This window comes from Mauremys mutica, chromosome 9 (assembly GCF_020497125.1).
Source record: "Mauremys mutica isolate MM-2020 ecotype Southern chromosome 9, ASM2049712v1, whole genome shotgun sequence".
Lineage (NCBI taxonomy): Eukaryota > Metazoa > Chordata > Testudines > Geoemydidae > Mauremys > Mauremys mutica.
In genome coordinates, this window is record NC_059080.1 from 27,492,633 (window position 1) to 27,514,219 (window position 21,587).

Genomic DNA, 21,587 nt, shown 5'->3' on the forward strand with positions numbered 1-21,587 from the left:
CCTGCCTGCACTCTCACCACTGCATAACTTCAAGCAGCCTACCATACTCTGGGATTTGGAGTACTCCACACTGATGCCTCCCAGATCTCCCTCTCTGCTGCAGACCTGTCTTCTCTGTCCAAACTAAAATCTCAGCCTGCCTCTGACATCTCCTCGTGGATTTCTAGCTGTCAGCTAAAGCCCAACATGGCTAAACAAAGCTCTTAATCTCCCCTCCCTGCACAAGCTCTCCCTACTACCTCCTTTCTCCACCACTGTGGACAACATCACCATCCTGCCTGTCACTCAGGCCCATAACTTGGGCATCATCTTTGGCTTGGACCTCTGCCTAAGTCCTCAAGTCCATGGTATGTCCTAGTCTTGCAGATTCTTTTTGCGTAACATCTCTGAGATAGAGCCTCTCTTATCCATCCATGCAGTTAAAGCTCTCATCCAGGGTCTCATCTCACATCTTGAGCACTACAACAGCCCTCAATCTTGCCCCACTCATATTCATTCAGAATGCTGCTGCAAAGATCATTTTCCTAGCCTGTCACTTTCACCATGTCAGCCCTTTTTGCATCCCTCCCTTCTCTTTCACATCAAACATAAGCTGCTTGTCATCTCTCATTCATTATCAAAATGTCAATTCCCACCTTCAACTGGCCCACAATGCCAGCCTCCATTGGCCACTTTTCAAACAAGCAACCTTGTACTTTTCCCCCATGCTGACCCTCTCATTTGGGAGGAGCTCCCCATAAACATCTGCAAAAACAACACCTTGTCCTTGTCCTTGTCCTTCTTCAAATCCCTCCTTAACATTCTCCTTTGCCATAATGCCTACAAAAAACTTGTCAACGAGGAGGCCACTGATGTGCTGATACCACGGCCTATTGCGCTGAGCAATATTGTCTCATTATTTCCTTGTACCCACTGTCTGTACCCCTCAGTTATCTCTTGTCTTATACTTAGTTTGTAAAATCTTTGGAGAGTGGACCATCTTTTTGTTGTTGTTAGAGATTACAGTTTTCATGCAGTGAAGTCCCCTGCACACAAACATTAGATCTTGATGCTTGCCTGGGATTTTAAGTAGTACTGAAAACATGAGTCCTATTAAAAGTCATTGGAACTTGTGTTTTTAACTCACTTAGGCGCTTCTGAAAATCCCACTCTTTGGCTCATTGAAACTCTCAATCTTCACCACTGTGTATTCAAAGCTGAATTCCCTGCTCAGGAAAAACTTTCATTCTACAAGGCTGTTAAGAATGAGGGGGAAAGAGATCAGCTGCTGCTCCAGTAATCTGCTTCATTTGTCCTAATAGATTAAGAGCAATATTCATGACTATGTTCAAATGTAGAGACCGGTGTGGAAGTTCTTCCTGCAGAGAGCCCAGATTCCATTCTATAGTAATTTCTCTTATCATCCCGATGCTGAGCACACTGGATATTGCTATCATTTTCTTTGTTAGAACACGGTGGCTCAAACTGCAGTACACCCATTGATGGTGTGTGGCACACTGGGAGAGATCTTCAACTGGTGTCAATTGCTTATCTCTACTACTGTCAATGAAGCCACTGAATGTCAATTTGTACCAGCTGAGGATCTGGACTGTTGACGAGATATGACTTTAATAGAAATTATATCCTTGCTCACTAAACACTCAGCAACATAAAATTAGTATTTAAGCATTTTTATTTTCTCATTCATATACAGGTACCGTTTACTCTTTGTTTTTCATTACAGAAAGTTTTGGAGTGTAATTTAGATCCTGTACTATCTCAATGTCAATAAGCATAATTTTTTGAAAGAGAAAAAGCATGCCATATTGCAATCAGTCTAAGTCATAACTCAAGACAACACAATCATGTCCTAATATAACTTTATACAATGAGAGTGTATCAGTTATTACTGAGGGTCATTGGATTCCGTCTGTCAGTGTTATGTTAGTGAATAGTTTCAACTAATAGTTTATGCTGATTATAATAAAGTATGTTTAAAAACTGCCAGTCTGTTTATACCCTTCAGGACTGCACTGAAATTATGTAGATGCATTGGTAAACAAGACAAAGCAGCATGAACTGCAGTGAAGCAAAATTCCTGGTAGAAACTTGCAGGATATCCTTCTATGTGTATAAATGGAGACTTTCACCAATGTCATTTATTTTATGTGTGCACAGGGTCTGCATTTAAGAGATGCCTATCATACAGAATAGCTGCAAGTATGTTTAGCTATGGCTGGAAAGCCTGCTTCCATTTCTTGATACAAAAAATGCAGCAATTTTCTCCCAGCTAACACTAATACAGTGAGGAGGAAACAAATGAAGTTCCAGTTATGAACAGTTGCAGCTGAGCAAATAGTGAAATTTTCAAAATATTCATTCACATTTTAAATAATTATTATTTAAATGTATTCATAAGGTTTATATTTACTTTCTGAATTTGTATATTCAAATTCACTGAAAGAAAACATTTAAAACAAAATCCATACTTGACAGTTTTCATTAATGATACAAATAGGTCAGATTCACGAAGGGACTTAAGTGCCTAAAACCAACATTTAAGTGCTCTGGCATTCACAAACCCCCTGCTCAGCTGCTGCCTGAATTTCCTAAGCCCCTACATTTTTGCTGTACAAATCCTGTAGGCACCTACATTTCTGCTGCTGGGCCCATGCACTGCTGCCTCAGACCAGTGCCCAGATGTCTGTCTCTTGCCAAAGCCTCAGCGGGATTCTCAAACTAGGCATTGCCCCACCTATCTTGTCTGTGGGGCCTGAGCTGTTAGGTGTGCATTAGGATCCACTAGAACTGTGCCCTGCATCTGTATATTCTCAGGGCTTGAAAAAGGACTAGATGAAAATGCACTAATGAACTGTTAATGCACATCAGCAGGGTCCACATGGACAATTAGTGTGTAGCAGGCTAGTGGGGGTGGATTCATATCCCAGATTGCCATGAACTAAATGTTTGTGTGGACAAGCCCTTATTTTCCTCAGTTGGATGTTTCATGTGTGTGTGTGTCAATGCTAATAGAACCCAACATAGGATCGGGCTTGCATATGCTTGCTTTAGTAGATATGTGGTTGATATAGTATAATTAGAGTAGGCAGCTATAAGAGACCAGGACATAGGCGTTCTGGCCTAGCAATCACATTTGGGCTAGGGTCTGCCTGTCAGGGACAGTAGTCACTGAGCAGGTGTTGGAGGAATTGCAAGAGCCAAGTTCAATAAGCAAGAGTCAAGGTCAGAGTCAGACTGAGGTCAAAGACCAGAGGGAGTACCAGGCTGGAATCAGGAGGCATAAATCAGGGTCAGAGTCAGGCCAGAGTTTGAGACTGGAAATCAGATAGTACCAGACCAGAGTCAGCTGGGATTGGAGACCAGCAGGGTGACTAGATGTTCCGATTTTATAGGGAAAGTCCCGATATTTGGGGCTTTGTCTTATATAGGTGCCGATTACCCCCCACCCCCGTCCCAATTTTTCACACTTGCTGTCTGGTCACCCTAGAGACCAGAGAGGAGACAAGGCAAAGTCTGGAGACAACAGGCCAAATTCTGTATGGCTGCCTAAACCTTCCAGGGTTAGATAGGGTGGTTGGCCAATTAGAGGGCCACAGGACACTGACCCACCCAAGGGAGCCAGTGTTACTTCCTGCGGCACCTACTCTCCACAGTGCTCCCTGGCTGGAGCTTTGCATGAACTCTCAGTAGCACTGTGGGAACGTCAGGTGTCCCAAGCTCTTCAGACCCAGGTTCCAATCAAGGTACCCTTACAGCAGCTACCTTAAAAGCATTCAGTAATAGTCACTGAAGTAAATAAATAAACAAACCCTGAATACAATTCAGCTATCCACTATCTAGAAAATGAGTTAGTAGTTGGACTGAAACCTGAGTCAGAGAACAAATCTGTACCATGTGACCTATATATTCAATCAAAACTAACCAATGAAGCTTGAATTTTCAATGTTAATTATTAGCAATGAACTGCTTGTGAAGAAACTTCAGACCTAAATTATTCAGTGTGTAAGTCTGAATAACGAATAAATCTGAGAAAGTCGTAAGTCGCACGTGGACAATTTACAAAGGGAGGGGGAGGCTAATTTAGCTGAATGAATTATTCACTCTGTTCTGATTAGCATATGTTTCATTTTTAACTAGGTGAGAGGTGGCACTCTGAGCATGGAGACGTTTCCACAGAGCAAAGGTTATTACTTGTCAATCCAGTGCTGTAGGCAACATTATACGGACATTTTGGAAAAGTAGACTATCAGGAAATCTATAATAGGAATAAATGCTATAAAAGGCTGTATAGAATAAGTAGATAGGAGTTATGTCATTGTAATCTAATCATCAGAATATTATATCAGATAGCTATTTAGGATTGAACACTGTGTGGGGATCTATAATTAATATGAACTGCTCTCCATGTAAACTCACAAAGGAATCCTAAATCTAACAGCCACATTGCTTGTATATAATCTGACAACATGGCTGTTAGGGTGGTTCTTTGCATTTACATGGAGATGGATAAACCCCCATGTCATTGTAATCTAGACAAAGCAATTAAGAAAAGGACCAAGCTACACCTCCTACCTCATTTGTTTACACAGTGCCTTTTTAGATCTCACTAAATCTTTACATTTAATTATGAGGATGGAATTAACATCTTGCCACTGTTCTCTAGCTTCTACTGTTTACTCTTCATTTGTATTTAAACTGCACTTTTTTTCTGTAATGTTACATGCACTAATGTATTTATGTTACTGCTTATATTCTTAAACCAAATTTTAAACACTGCTATCCCAATAAGACTGTGTAAATAGCTTCCCTTTGACTTATGTTTAAATAGCACTCTTTTCTATAATCTTAAGCAAGCATAGTGGTTGCAATTATGCCTCTGTTGCATTCAATGCACTGGAAGAAAGTAGTATAAATCTCATCTTCGACCACAAGGAGATGTAAAACTTAGAGAAACAAGAGTGCTCTGTATCCTCAAAGGGCACTTGTAGTTTTGTGTGCATTCCTGTGCCGCTGCAGATATGAGCAAAGCAGGAAAAAAGAAAACCTGGACACAAGGAAAGGGGCTGTGACCAGAGCTGAAAGCAACATGCTGCATGTTCCTTTCCAAGTGTGCACATCCTAGATGAGTGTGACCATTGCCTACTGTATGTTAAAGTAAAGCCAAGTAGTTTAAATATACCCTAGTTGAAAGAGTGCATAGTATACTCACTCCATAAAAAGTGAGGGCAGACCCACCCAGGAAGATATCGAGTTTTTGTGTTCAGGTTCACAGGGGGGGGGGGGGGAGACTGAGGCATAGCAACCCATAAGAGGCCCAAAGAAGAGTAAACACATGCTGCCTGACCACATTATTGCTCTCATCTGATGTGCTATCCTGGGCTCAAGATAGGTAATATACCATTCTTGGCCACCCCTCCTCGCCCTTGCCCATTCATCACTTTTCCATCTCTGTGCCGCACCTTGTACCCATGTAACACCCTAGGATGGCACAACACTCTTCAAATAGAAGTGTTCCTTTCCAATGGTCCCGCAGTCTCAGTTGCAGATGGGGGCATGGCACAGCACTGTGCTGGCTGTCGAATTTTGCCACAGTTGTCATGGACACATTGGGTTCACATGGTCAGTTGTTTACATAGCGCTATAGTAGAGGTTCTGCTGCACCTTCCTCAGCATTTTACTTTGAGAGTTTTTTTAAAAGATATAAAATGCTTGAAAAGAGAGTGCATTGTGTATGTGCATGGAGGAGATGGGATTAGCTGCACTCAACTGAAAGAGCCTTTAACATCATGCAATGTGTGCTTCCCCCAACCATCCTGGGTCAGCACTGCTGTCTGGTGTGGAGGGGAGATGGCAATGGCTCCACCCCTCTATCTTCTTTCTGGATTCTAATGACACCACAGGCCTTACTTGTGTTCAGGAAATGCAAGGACTGTGGCTGTGTCTGGCCCATGCACAGCAGCGCCAGAGGTGGGAAAGGCTTCTTGTGTCCTCTCATTACATCTATACAAGGCCAGCTGTGCTCTGGCTATGTGTTGTGTGAAACTCGATGGTGTTGTGGTCTAGTGGTTTAGATTTTGGTCAGTTCACATGTCCTAAATTTTGGGTTGATACCACAAAGTAAAACTAAAGTTATGCCTGATTTGGGGTAAAAATCAGAGTTTCGTACCATTTCAAACAAAGGCCTAAATCACTTTCTAGAATCCATGAAAAGGGAAGAGAACCAAAACTCACCCGAGGCTTTCCAGTCACCAGTGAACTTGGTCAATGTTTTGCACATGTCAAGACCTGAAGTGAGGTAACCTTCATTCTGGCCTTTTTTGCACAGCACTAGTAACCACATTGCTTTCTGTCCTCTTAGGGTTTTTTGGTTTTTTTTGCCAGGCCCATGTAATTCTTGCTCTGTGTTTCCAAATGCTGATTCATTTTCTCTTGAGAAATAAGGAGTAGAGTAACACCTGCAATTCAATATTCCTGAGACCTCCACAAAAGCAACCAGTTTGAGCATGCAAAGGACATTTGGTGGGGAAAGAGATTTCATTTCTAGTGGGCTATTGTAAACAGCAAAGAAAATATTTTTTAAAACTAATAAATACAATGATGGCATCCTATTAAAATGAGCAAAACCTGCACAGATCTAAGTAGGATGCTACTTTGGGATTCTCTCAAAATGGGGAAACAGTCCCTGTAACACAGACTAGCTGTGAGTATCAGAGTGAAAGCATTGAACCTCTTTACTTTCGCCCATGCTGCCTCCTACTTCTGAGGAAAATCTCCCTATGAGAGCTCATAGAACTACCACCTTAACCTCTTTTAAAGCCTACCTCTGTCATGTTGCCTATCAGTGAGCAAAGACATTGGCTTTTCTGCTAAACTGTTACTTTTATTGTGACTTCATCCCCCAACCCTCACCTACTGCCTCATTTATCTGTTTTGTCCACTTGTTGCAACCTGTCTGACTCATATTTTGTGAGCCTTAGAGGCAGAAACTGTCTTTGTTTTTTGTACATTGTTTTGCACGATCAAGCCATAATTCTTGATGCGGGTTGCTAGGCAATGCTAATGATACTGGATTAAGTGTTATGTCAGCACTGGTTGGGAACCATCGCTGGAACACCACTCTTAGCCCTTTGGAGAAGGGCATACTGCATTGCTTTCCTGATTAACCAGAACAGAGTCGTATTTGCGAAGAGGCTGTCAGAAATGTCGAGTAAAATTTTTTCCAGTGATACAACTGCATCTGGAGTATGGAGAGATGTAAGATACAAAACAGAGGGAAAAAACAGCCGGCATTGAAGTGTTGGATGAAAACTCTGACACTGTCATTCTTGTCTGACTTTAACTTATGCCTCTTTATTTCACATGAAACATAGGGCCTTCACCACAGCACTCCATCTTTAACAGTCTCTTGTTGCAGTCAGTTTCTTCCCATGTCATTTTGAAGACTTTCAATTCTGCTTCTGTTGTACATTTCCATGTTGGTCTTTCTCTGCCTTATTGCCTGTTGCCCTGAGGATTCCAGTCCAATGTCTGTCTTGTTATGTTGTTTGGGTCTTTCCTCCAAGTGTGTCCTAGTCATGTCCTTTTTTGTTCCACAATTTCCTGTCTTATTGGGTTTTTTTGTCCTCTCCAAAGTTCTTCATTTGTGACATTATCTCAGGACATCTGATATTCAAGGATTTGTCTGAGTCAGCTGTTATGACGACTCAGAGTTTAGATAGTAAGGTCTTAGTAAGTCTCCAAATTTCAGCACCTTTTAGTAAGAATGAATTTACAGTGTTGTCAAATAGTCAAAGTTTAGTTTGGAGGGCAAGGTTTCTGTTTCTCCCAATCGACTTCAGGGTTATGAAGGCATGTCTGTCTTTTGCTATTCTGGCTTTAATGTCTTCATCTATTCCAGCTGTTTTGCTTACAGTGCTGGCAAGATACGTGAAGTGTCCGACCTCTTCTGTGTCAGTCCCAGAAAGTGTTATTGGTGTTTCCTGTTGTGTGTTAATTTCATGGCTTTAGTTTTCTTGATGTTGATTTTCAGCTCTACTAACTGTGCATAAGCCTCAAGATCATTTGTTTTGGCTTGCATGTCTCTGTGGGTATGGGACAGCAGGTTGATGTTCTCTGCAAAATCAAGATCATCTAACTTCTGTGTGAAAGTCCATTGTATACCTATTGGTTGTTCTGTGAGCTCTCTCATTACCCAATCCACTACCTATAGAAAGATCATGGGTGACATAAGTGATCCTTGTCTGATGCGTATAGTAATCTTGAATGACTTAGTCAGTTCACTGTTATGAATTACTTGGCATGTCATTTTCATAGAAGCTCTGAATGACCACAAATTTCTGGGGGATTCCATAGTGGCATAGCAACTTTCATAGACTGTTCCACCCTCTCTGTCCAAGGATTTTTGGAAATCTATTAAATTCATGTAGAGTGGTGACCTGCCATTCAGTCAACAGTTCTATGATGATATATAGGGTTATTTGATCTGTGCATGATTTCTCCTGTTTCAACCCTGCCTGTCTCTTGTTGTAACCTTCTCCATGGACTGTGCCTTGATGTGGTGGGAAGGCTTGTGTGCCCTCATGGCCCTGAATGCTATGCTGAGAGCATTGCTCCTGGTAGGGTCACTTATGCCAGACAGGTTGAAGGGCAGGAGCAAGACTAAAGGTAGTCTATCAGTCCTCCTGGTTGGGAGTAGGCTAATGACACACTCCTCTTAAAAAAAAAAACCAAAAAAACCAAAGCCATCCCAGATACCTACACTGCTGCTCATCTTAAATTCCATTCAACTCAATTTAATTAGACCTAGAAGAAAGATGACAATGCAGAGTGGCCAAACCATAAAAGAAGCTACTCCTCTGATGAATTTTCTCTCTCCTAAATCCACAACCAAAACTGGATGCAGCACTTACAGCAGTCCTAAATTTGTAAGTCAATACGTTGGGGTGGCCGCTCCCAGGGTAAATACCTCAGCATATTTCAGATGAAGTGAGTTTGCACTTGAATGACTAGGCCTGCTGTTGCAAAGGGAATAAAAAGTAATCAATAATGGAAAGCAGCATAGCTCAATGCCTTTATTCTGTAGGTCACGTTACTCATATAAGGTAAGTAAGACAATGAGAGATAATGAAATGTAACAGAGCTTAAGTGGGTGCCTTTATTTTTTTGTTCTATGTCACTTTTTTAATTGATATTATAGCGATGCTTTTCTTTCTACCTTTTTTTATTGATGAGGAAGAAATATCTATTGAAGCTTATTTGAACTGCTTTTAGTAGCATCAGACTGTTACTATTCTGCTGTAAGTTGGAACAGGATTGACGTGAGAGATGACTGATACAGTCAAATGGTTTTGCATCACATGAGATACATAGAGGAATATAATCATACCCAAGGTCAAACATTAGAAAAAGGTTGGGCATTTGGGGCAATGAAAGCAATGCTGTCAGATATTGAAATCTCAGCAGGAGATTCAGCTCCATTAAAACTGAATACACAATTACTTTCAGCCTGCTACTTTCTGTGCATGTATAACTAGTTTGCTCATCTCGGTGCCCCCTGTGTTACTCAGAAAAGGTAAGGCTTGAATATTTTGATGGAATGGTTGTGATGGTTCTTTCATTTGGCGTTTACTTATCTGATATGATGGATTTGAAATATGAATATTGGTGATTAATTTTAATTAATTTGGTTTAAAAAAAGACTTAAATACTTGTCCTGCCCAAGCACCTCTACATTATCCAGAAGTGCCATTCGTTCCCCAGAAATATATGCAGTTAGTAACCAGAAAATAAATGCCTGGGACACATGGTAAGCAGCACTGCTAGAGTATATAATGGAGAAATAAAAAGAATGGAAAATAATGAGGAAATAATGAAAGATCAGTGAGGAAAACATTTGTTAAACAAATAGGGAAAAGATAGAGGGGAAGGATGACAAGCAGGGCTCTCATGGACACCGACCACAATATGGCTCGTTCTGCCTCTCTCTCTCCATGCTGCATTGCTGGGAAATTCCAAGACAGGGAGCATCTGGGCAGCAGCCCCAGCCCTCCAAGCAGCAGGAGAGTCTGGGAGGAAAGGAAGAAGTCCCCAGGGACTGACAGGAGGTTTGGGACGGGGGAAGAGGGAGTGGTGTGCAGGCTCGGCCAACGCCATTGTCACAACGAGGAAGAGGGAACAAAGCTGACTGAGCTTTTGGGTTCTCGCTGCTCCTGCCTCCCTTATCCCCGCATATGAAACTGTTGATGCCCAGTCTGCTAGCCCCCTCCCTGCTCCTGCCTCAGTTACAGAAGCAGCAGTGAGGGCCTTCTGGGGCCATAAGGCAACAGGAGCAGCAGAGCCCGCAGGTAGGCACAGCCTGTACTAGTTGAATTGGAGGGCAAGAGGGAACATTACTTAAATTAGAGGCACCATGGGCAGGGACCACCCATACCCTCAAATCCTCCTCCTCCTGGTTGTCCCAAAAGAAGCCAAAACAGGGACCTCAAGCATGTGTTTAAGGAAATGGGAATTCCAATGACCCAATGGAAGTATTTACACGTTTAGAATTAAGCACATGCTTAATCCTTAGGTAGATTGGGACCTGAAGATGGGTAAATCTCTTGTATGGCATTTTGGTACTTTTATTTCTAGTGTCAGAGAAAAAACAGGAAAAGACAAGCAGTCTCTGGTAGTTATATTATGGATAGGTAGACAGCTTGGTGCAGCTAAATCTTTAATTTTACTCACTAGTACCTTGTGTCAAAAGGAGACACAATGCAGTTAGAATCAATTTGACTGAATCAATGAAAAGAATTTAGGCAGGTGAAAAGCAGATGCCTACAAAGTTCACCTGGCCTGCTTAGGTTTAATATACCCTATGCAATCCTGGTGTTATCTCCATTTTGTTTTAGTATTATAAATTTTTATAAGAAAAATGATGAATTAGGTCAGAAGAAAAATGTTAAATAAATTTAAAAAAGGAATCTCCACATTCCACATTTTTTGCATGACCATTTTTTGTTTTTGTTTCCCACATTGTGTTCCATATTTGGGCCTCAATGAGTTGAGAAAATGAGGCCATTCCACCTGGCTTTCTGGTGTTTTCAATTGAAATAAAGATATGATGAGTCACACCATGGCAGCATAAGAATTAGAGCACATATGGGTTAAAACTTATATAAGCACCAGCTCCCATTGTAGGGATAACTATCCGTAAAACAATCCCAGCAATACAGTCTATAAGAAAAAAAATCACTTTTCTTCTTTCCAAACATGATGGTTTTGTCCTATGTGAGGAGTAACCAAACTTCAGCTAAAACTTGAGAGTCCAGATAGCGCACGCAAACATATTTAAGGCCAGGAATTTCTACAGAGTGGGAAGTGTTTCCCTTAAAATCTTGACATTTACTGAATTATCACAAAGAATGTTTATGCTAAAACAACAAATTGCATTTATTGTGTTCACTTAGCCATCTCCCCTGTATTTTGCCTATTAATCCATCTCTGCTGGAACTATTTCCAACATTCCAAACTCCTGAGCAGCTTCAAAGAACCACCATTTAAAAAGAAAAAAATCACTTTTTCTAAGAAAGGTTACCATCATCCCTCCGAATATGGAGTTTTTCCCCCAGAATAGTGGTGTCAGGTGCCAGCCAGGCAATGTGTAATCCTAGATCGATGACAACTTTAAGATTTAATATTGTACCATCAGGATTAGAAACATGAGCTGAAAACTGAGGTAAATTTTAGAGGCAATTTGAATTTTTCTCTCTCTGAGCCCTGCATATTTGGACTCAATAGGGGAGGGATACATAAAGTTGTTCCATTAAGAAATAAAAACAAAAACATACTCTAAAACATTTCTCAAGCAGCAATTTTGTAACATAAGTGAAATGTAAAAACACGTGGGTGGGATCTGATAGTAAACTGGTAATGTTTGTTTGGGATGCAGCCATCCCAAACTCATGCATTTAAACTGTGACTTCGCCTTTGCACCATCCTGTACACCACCCATCTACCCACACAGCTTAAGAAATGGTGATACCCATGTACAGAAACATGTTGCTCATTGCATATATCATGCACCTTTGATAGGTCAGTGGGCACAAGGCAAGGCTAGCTTCTCCAGAATATCTAGCTTTCCTAATCTCTAAACAGCTTGCAAGCAGCAAATATTTATTAAAAATGATTTGAAACAAAAATATTTACTGCTTGCTTCTCCCCCCAACCCTCTCCAAATTACTGCTGTGAGATACAGGATAGGAAATATGCACTCTTGGACCTGTGTTAAATTTCAGCAACATTCACGGTTGGAAAAGCAAATTTGTTCCAGTGGAAAGATGGGAATATCCCTTGCCAGTTCATAGGCATTTGTTTCTGCCCCTTATAGATCTTGAGACATTGCGCTTAAAAAACCTCCTCAACTTTGGGATTTATAAAAAGCCATTTAGCCATTTATAGATTTCTAAACTGTATTAGTTATAATTTTGCCTCCCTTCAGGGGCAGCAGAGTTGGACTTTAGGTTCTGCTGCAACCTGGCTTTATAGTTTGAAAGATACAGATCACACCTTTTTGTGTGGAGAAATTAAACAATCATGTGTGTGGCACGACTAAAGTTAATGGCCAAAGAGGTGTATATAAAAGTTTCTGGGACAATCGGCATAGTTAATTTCTGTCTTTGCCTCATGTAAGTAACATAGTCACCCTAAACCAGTGATACTCAGACTGAGACTCACAAGCCACAAGTGGCTCTTTAATGGATCTCCTATTGCTCTCTGCAGTACAGAATATTAAAACACTGTGTGATTCAAGTATTAACCTATCAGGATATTTTTATTATGTTATTAACCAATTGTAGTTGATAAAATAATAATACTTGGTCAGTCATTTTTCTGTGAGAATAATATTATAAAAACTAAATATTTCCCCTGTGATGCTGTTTAAATATGAATAGATAGTACTATAGTGAATGAAACAATGAATTCACACTACTATGGCTCTTTTGGCTCCTGAACCACTGAGGTCTGAGTATCTCTGCCCTAAACTGATGCCACTAAAACCTTTATACCACTCTACCATGTATTTTATATATACACCTCTACCCCAATATAATGCAACCCGATACAACATGAATTCGGATATAACACGGTAAAGCAGCTCTCTGGAGGGGCGGGGCTGCGCTCTCTGGCGGATCAAAGCAAGTTCGATATAACGTGGTTTCACCTATAACGCAGTAAGACTTTTTGGCTCCCAAGGACAGCGTTATATCGGGGTAGAGGTGTATTTACAGTAAAGAGTATAATATATCCTGGTATGTGCCATGCCAGTGAAGTTAAAAGTGTGTCTTCAGGTGGCACTGTCATACTGGTGACGTTCTCCATCTGACATTCCATTTGCATGACTCAGAAGTATCATAGGAGTATAGGACTGGAAGGGACCTCAATTGGTCATCTTCCAATCCAGTCCCCTGCACTCAAGACAGGGCTACGTAACTCAACCATTCCTGACAGGTGTTTGTCTAACCTATTCTTAAAACCTCCAGTGATGGAAATTCCACAACCTCTCTAGGCAATTTGTTCCAGTGCTTAACCACTCTGACAGTTAGGAAGTATTTTCTAATGTCCTACCTAAACCTCTCTTGCTGCAATTTAAGCCAATTGCTTCTTGTCCTATCCACAGTGGCACATGCCCCGGAAATTCTGCACTCCCCTTTCATATGGTGTCTACAAAAATTCTATTGTTTAGTTCTCCCATGTAATATGTTGTAAAATAAATGAAGAATACTATCACTATTCTGTCAGAGATGAAGAAAATATGTTTATGGATTTAGTGTAATCTATATTCTGAAACTGCCTTAGTATGTAGCCAATAGAGAACTGTCTAGCTGTATATAGTTCTGGATAAACAGAATATTCAGTGCAAAACCTTTTCTTAACAGGCAGTCATGTGGACTTGTAATCTTTCTGGAAAGGTTTGGAGCCCAGAAATCAATGATTAATCCTCCTCAATGCTGACTGCATGCTGTATGCACCAAACTGACTTTGGGTCCACCTATTACAGAGCATAGCATGTGACTTAGTTGACTTTTAGGGGGCGACGGACAGTAGCATGTGACATTTTGCTACACCACATGCCCTGTTGGAGATCTGCCATCACAAGTGCGGAGGACATGTGGATCTGAGGAGCTGCACTTTTGGTATGATGGCAGAATGCCAGCAGATCATGCCTGAAGCATGGGAGCTGCTGCTAACACTTCAAATGTTTAACTTACTATAATTTTCAGGGATCTGCAGTGCAGGTGTAAAGACATCATTTTGCCCACAGTGTTTGGATTAGCAGTAAATCTACTAATCCAACACAATGGCCAAGGGACTGTTGCTAGATCTATGGGGTCATAAATTCACAACACTCATTATTTTGGGCCCCAGATGGTTTTGAATGGGCATAATGAGATCTAGGAAGATGTTACATTCTTAGATCAAAATTTTCAGTCCAGTCTCTTGTGAAACTCAGAGCCTTTGTATCCCTGAAGTGGCAGTACTTCATGCTGATTGACTGTGCAGGCGGTTATGAAAATCCACATTTTTATACGAGTATTATTTTATTACTGAAAGCAAATGTTCTGCAACAAAAGTCCCTGTTTATGTAACTAGTTACTGTACTATGCCATTCTTGAAAATAAAATGGCTAGACCCTTCCTTATGGCTATGTTTTCACAGCAAAACAGGGAAGAGAAAAAAGGGGGAAAAGGGAAGTATTATTTTAGTAATGGGAAGACAAAGTATCATTAAGACTAGCTAGTGTAATAAATACATCTTTGAACTGAGAGGGGTGGGTTTTTTTAAAAATGGTTCTTTTGAACCTGGCAGTTGTAAGGAAGTGAAACAGAACAAACTTTGAAAAGCGTGCTTGTCTAAGACTCCTTACACCATATCTGGCTGAGAATACAGGTGGCCAAGCACAGAAAGTTCCTGCCAATTTCTAAAGTTACACTTTTATCCACTAAACAAGCATCCTGATCCGGGTTACCAAACAGGGCACTCAACAGGAGCCCCAAAGTGTGCATATTAAATATCACTTCTTCAACAGCCTGGGACATCCAACTTAGTAAAGCTTGATCTAATACTGTTTCACTCTTTTCCTGTACTCACTGACTTTTAGTAATGGACCTTCCCAAGGGACTTCTCGCAGAACGTATCTTCTTGTAGAACAGTTGATGCACATGCTTCTATTTTAAAAAGCACATGTTCAGCACATTTTGCTTTTGTGAAATGAAATATGGTTTAAGTTTGTTTCAATAAAAAAGGGATTCTGCTGGAAGGACTTATGTCAAAGTGCAAAAGGTTTTATACACAATGAATAGTTTTTTTCCCCTCTTGAGGGCCAAGGAGGAGAAACTCAAATGTAACCATTTTGCCACAATAGCAGTTGCTGGTCTACACACCAAGGAATTTACAAGACAGCTTGTTATGAAATCTACATCTTTTTATTTATTTTGGATTAGAATGATTTATTGTAAGAGTCACATCAAGAAAGCCAGACCTTGCCTCTAATGAAAAACTGAATATGAATTCACAGTAAACACTTTAAATGTCAAAGTTTAATGGACAATATTCAAAGGCCATTATTATAGTAACTATGCTTTTGTATCAGCTTGGGTGACGAGATATAATTATTTTAAACGCACTCTTCACAAAATCAATACAAATGTTAAATATAAACTGCAGTACATCTACATACAGATGTAGAATAGTAACAGAAGCCAACACAGCCAGGGAATTAAAAATTAAGCCTTCACAATCACTTTAATCATAGAAAAGGTACAAGACAACGAATTAAATAATGTCAGTCTAATAGGTTTAAAACCTTAGAGCCTGATCTTTAAACAGAAAGTCCTGAGGGCCACCCCTGTTTTGCACCCTTGTATTTATCTAGTTCTGTGTTTGTATATGTAGTTATGTTTGAGCATGCAAAATTGGGTTTTGCATAGGCAAAGTGTTAGTAAGCACTATGAACAAACTGAGTTTCAAAGTGCACAAATCCTGAGTTAATGTCCAAACCCACTCCCAAAATCAGCCTCATCATAAAGTCAGAGAGTTTATATACATGTAGAAAGTTATTGTCTCATGTATATGTTGGCTCTAGTTCAGTGATTCTCAAACTTTTGTACTGGTGACCCCTTTCACATAGCAAACCTCTGAGTGCGACCCCCCCCTTATAAATTAAAATACTTTTTTATATATTTAACACCATTATAAATGCTGGAGGCAAAGCGGGTGTGGGGTGGAGGCTGACAGCTCGTGACCCCCCCCACATAATAACCCCATTGCCCCCTGAGGGGTCCCAACCCCCAGTTTGACAACCTCTGCTCTAGCTGGGACCATCTGCCAGCATGACTCAGCAGTATTTTCCCTGAATTTTAATGCAGGGTTTTAGCTTCTGTGCCTAGTGTGACTCATCAGAAGACCCCCCATATTCCTATAAAAGGTATGTCTACACTGCAAAGAAAAACGCTTGGAGCAGAGTCTGAGTGTGAGTCAATTGACTCAGACACATGGGGCTGGTGCTATGAGGCTAAAAATAGCAGTGTAGACATTCTCACTTGATCTGGAGCCGGGCTCTGAGACTCAGTGCCATGTAGGGTGACCAGATACCAGGTGTGAAAAATCGGGACAGGGAGTTGGGGGTAATAGGCACCTATATAAGAAAAAAACCCAGAATATCGGGACTGTCTTATAAAATCGGGACATCTGGTCACCCTAGTGCCATGGCTTTTTCTTTGCAATGTAGACATACCTAAAGTGTTTCAGAGACTGCCATCCTATTACAGGAAACTATTATCAGGTCCTTAACCAGCTCTCTCTACAGACCTTAGTCCTGCCTTGTAACACTCATGGTCTCCCAGCACTCTTGGGAGAAACCCAGGGAGAAACCCAAACCTTACGAAATCTCCTACACACATACATACATCTTACCACCGCTGGAGCACAGCTGATCTATGGACCCATGGTAGACAAGTGTCTATCTGCTTGATAATATCAGTGGAATGAACCTGTATAGAGGTAATATAAGGAGACTGATCCTTAGAGGCATTCCAATACCATTGTGCAGAGTATGCAATAACTACTCAGAAGGTGGGAAAGCTCTTTTGTATCAGATTTAAGATCCATATCCAGGTTCTGAAGAAATTGCTTCCTTTGAGCAGTTTATGTATTAGAGTAAAGACAAAATTGAAGAATTTGATGTAACCTGAGAGGCATTTATCTCTTAGATAAAAGAAAAACAGGCATGTGCTCAATTTTGTTCATGTTTTTTGTCTGTCTGTAAATGTTACTTGCTTTATGAATCAGTGTTTTTAATATTAATAGACATTAACATTATATGGAATCATGTGGGAACTGAGGGCCAAATCTTATATTGCTTACTCACTCCCTATACAGACAAAGCCTCCCCCTGAAGTCAATCAGAGCTTTGCCTGAGTAAGGACTGCAATATTTCATATTAAAATAAAAACAATGAACCGATAAATCCATGTGTTTCCAGAAAGGTCCTACAATAATTCATTTTCAAACTGGTACAATATATGCACAAATTTTAGTTTGTGCAGATTTTACTCTAAGTAATCAAACAATATCTACTAATGTATTTTACCTGGGTGGGAAGAGACTACAGAAATGGAGAGTATAAAATATTTCCTTAATCCTAGCACTAAAAAAATATGGTATGGATTCATACAGGGAAAATGAATGGTTAGTTTCTATTTATTTAGTGACTACAGCATGCTAGTCTCTATTTGCTATTAAATTTAAATTACAACTCAGTTCCAGTCTTAAACTATCTATACTTAATAAAACAGAATACACTGTAGATAACTGCCCACTATGGAACTTCCAAAGTTACCCCCACAGTATTTTTGGAGAACAGCAAATGGTACAAATATTAATTTGAGATTGATTTATTCTGTCTTGTTATATGAATTTTTGTTTTGTTGCCAGTTCATTATAAGAGGTTAGAGTTCTTTGGCAATGGCTAGTGATGGCACTAAAATAGCATGAAACTATGGCAGTACGCATAGGGCCTAATTCTCTGCTAATTTACCTCAGTGTAAATCAAACCTATCTCCATCAAAATCAGTGGAATTTACATTGATGCAAAGCTGGTATATCTGAGAAGAGATCAAGTCTATAGACTTCATGTGTCAATGAAAGAGAGAATCTGGGCTAAAAGTAAATTACGTTACTGATAGCTAGCGATCATAGCAACTACATAAAGGGCATGACATCGATAATCTGTCAGCTCTGTTCTGGAATACTTGACTGAAATTGTTCAGCTGATCGTTGATTCCATTGGAAACACTGACTGACTATAGGAACAGAGAAATAGTAACTAGCTTGTAATGATACAGATTGTTGCTAAACTTGATCCTGTGAAGTTCTGAATCCTGTCCCCCAAACTTTACCATTCCTTACCTGTGAGTCAATCCATGGCCACTACATTGTAAAAGAAATTAAAAAAAACCCACAAATTTATATTGATCGTATTTGAAAAACTAGCTATTAAGGTTATTAGTTGTACAAAAAAGGCAAAGTTCTATATAATCTTAATAACCAGGAGCAAATAAAAATAACATTGTTGCTTTAATAGTGCATGCGGAAATAACTGAAGCTTCCCAAAGCTGATTGTGGCACAAGAGGTCAAGTTCTCATGAACTCACTACTTTAGGCATATAGAAAGTAAAATATCTCACCAGAAGACTGTGATGGGTGATACATCAGCCTCAATATTAAATGTCACATCATTGGTGTGCAACTGAAAATTCTTCAGATAAATCCTGGAGTAGTTTTTGTTACAGCTCAAATCTTGATTTAATTGTTTATGATGCAGCTCACTAACTGTAGTAGCAAATGCATTGTCTGCTCACTTTGGGTGCAGTTTATTGGGATCGAAGTTTGTTTTTTCATCTCCCCTCCCCTGCAGCCTGCAATGGAATTCTTCAAGAAAACCTACAGGTGTCCTGACTAGAGACAAAGGGCCAGATCCTCAGCTGAAGTCAATGGAGTTATAGCAGTTACATTAGCTGAGGATCTGGTCCAATGTATTTCTGCTTAAGGAAGTTGAAATCTTAGGAAATTTTACCCAGCTCTGTAATATGCATGATCTAGGGGTTTTTTGAGGGAAAACAGCTGAGCTCTATAATTCTAAAATCAACACTTAAAAATGTTGTTAGTGACAGTGATGCTTCCCTTCGCTTATCTTTATCTTTCCCCCCAGAAGTCCCCAGCTGTCATATCGGTGCCTTGTGTGATGCAGGTTAGAACAGCCTTTATACAACTTTAACTTGTGCCCAGGGACTGGCCCAGTGGGGATCATCCTCTGGATTGGGGTGTGGGAAGGTGATTTCAAGTCAAGGACTGGAATATTTCAATATACGAATAAATACAAATAATGCCAAACAATATGATTCTGTTCAAGCTTAAGCTATATGGTCTTTACAGATCAATACTGAAGATGGGCTACTCATCTTCATGACATCATAATTTGATTAGTTTAGAATATGTCTCCAGGAACTGCTTTCTGAATGATCATAAATTAAACTAGGGGAAATCAGTTTTTTGTTTTAATGCCTGGTGACCTGTCTTGTTCAGTTTTAGACCACAAGGTTTCCAGAGATCTTTAGCTCTTCAAGGCTCTTGCATGTGGTATTATTAAAGTAAGTGTTTTTGCTTCATGGCCTTGTTTCAGATAGTTATTATTGAATTATGTATACTGAATGCTCAGTATAATAAAATGAAACCTTTAGTGCTTCTATGCTGTATATTTATCATTGGTTCAGCACTCTACTGGAGCACTCTACTTTCACATGTTGAGATCGCAAAAAAGCTACTTTTATATATTAGTTGGCAGGGGCGATAAAGCCTCCTGATTCAGTGGGTGCACTGTACTTAAGCCCCTTCATTTTCCGTTTAAATTGATTTTTATCAAAAAAAATCCTGGGTTTTACAAAAATAATTATTTGTTTTTTTTCCAATTTTCACCCTACTTTTATATCATTCAAATATATAAAAAAAGAACTTGTTTTTATTAGGAAAATACAATACATTGCATGAGATACATACTACTACTAATGTAGTATTATAATACTACATTAGTCTGTGTATATATGCAAAGCTGCCTGTTGAAGTAAGATTATGTATTAATCTAGATGCACACAATAAACAAACAGGCATGCATGCAAGCTCTGAAGTATAAGCACATCTGAACGTACTGATGAATCTCATGCCCATCACGTACGCATTTCAAGCTATTAGCAGATAACAATTTAAAGATCTGACACACTAAAATGGGAAGAAAATGAAAATCTGTACCAGAATATATTTCCGAACACAGGGAAGTATTCAAACTTAAAAAAAAAAAAAAAAAAAAGAAAAGAAAAGAAATGAAATTGAGCATAAATGCCGCAAATGATGCAGCCCAATAATTAAATGTAAATATTTATAGGTTAATAGTTCTAAGTCTACAACAGTAAACTGTTTATTCAAATGAAAAGTTTTATTTGGGGATTAGAGACATATTTTCTTAAACTCAAAGGTGGCATTGTGTTTTGAGTTCTGTCTAAGCTCTTCAGCAAACCTCATTGAATTTCATTAAGCATTAATCTACTGAATATTCCCCCCACCGTCCACCAAAATAAACCCCGATATTTACCCAGAAAAATTATTAATAGTTTTTTCCATGGATTTTCACCTGTTTTTGTTATTGTTGTAATAAATATTAATAAATTCCCGGGAAAAAAATAAATAAAATAAAAACTGAAAATGAAGGGCCCTAACTATCCTAAACTCTAGCATAATGGTAGTGTGAAACAAAACAAAGACTAAATACAAAGAGAGGATGATTATTTATTTCAATAACTCAATCATATTATATTTATGATACTCTACTAGTAATAACAAAATGATCATGCATAGTATTGCAATAAATACTTGCAGCACTACTCTCCACCCCAGTACCGTAACTCCAATCCTGGCCTGGTGCGGCAGGGAGGCCTACAGGGGCAGGAAGGGAATTGGAAAGCAAGTCTGCCCCAAACTCACCTGTACTGGTGGTTCCTGTCCCACAGGCTGGGCCCTGCTCCTTACTCCAGGTGTTTTGACCTAGCACATGGGGTCACAGCACTGCTCAGGCATCCTTGGTTTCATGATTTGTACAGGTGCAGTTGAACTTATGAACTCATGCTGAAGGCACCTCTGCTAACCGTGTATGTAAAATTGATGATCTTGTACCCTTACACAAGCTGCTGAAGTGTGAGAAGCTTTGCTGGATGCTCCTAACACTGCTAAAGAAAGGCATCACCTCAACAGAAGGTGTGACAAAGGGCAGCATAAAAAATTCTCATTTACATTCTTAGTGTAACTAGTTATCACAACCTGAAAGACATCAGTCAAAATGCTGAGCTCATGCAAAGTCAACTGATGCAGCGTTAGATGTAGCAACAGAATAAGAACAACAAGCAAGTGAGACATGTCCACTGAGTTCCCAAAGGGAATGTATTAAAAAACATGTAGCTTCCAAGTTCCAACAGAGAAGATGAGAAAAGCCAATCAATGAT

General features: G+C 39.7%; 1 long non-coding RNA gene across 1 annotated transcript in view; it reads left to right on the plus strand.

Annotated features, from left to right (window-relative positions):
• Positions 1-19,652, plus strand: part of LOC123376814 — a 30,819-nt gene extending 11,167 nt beyond the window's left edge. Inside the window, exons 2-4 of the long non-coding RNA XR_006581967.1 lie at positions 4,138-4,183; positions 19,250-19,288; positions 19,624-19,652. This is a non-coding gene — a long non-coding RNA (uncharacterized LOC123376814). The remainder of the gene's footprint in view (positions 1-4,137; positions 4,184-19,249; positions 19,289-19,623) is intronic.
• Positions 19,653-21,587: the final 1,935 nt, after the last annotated feature.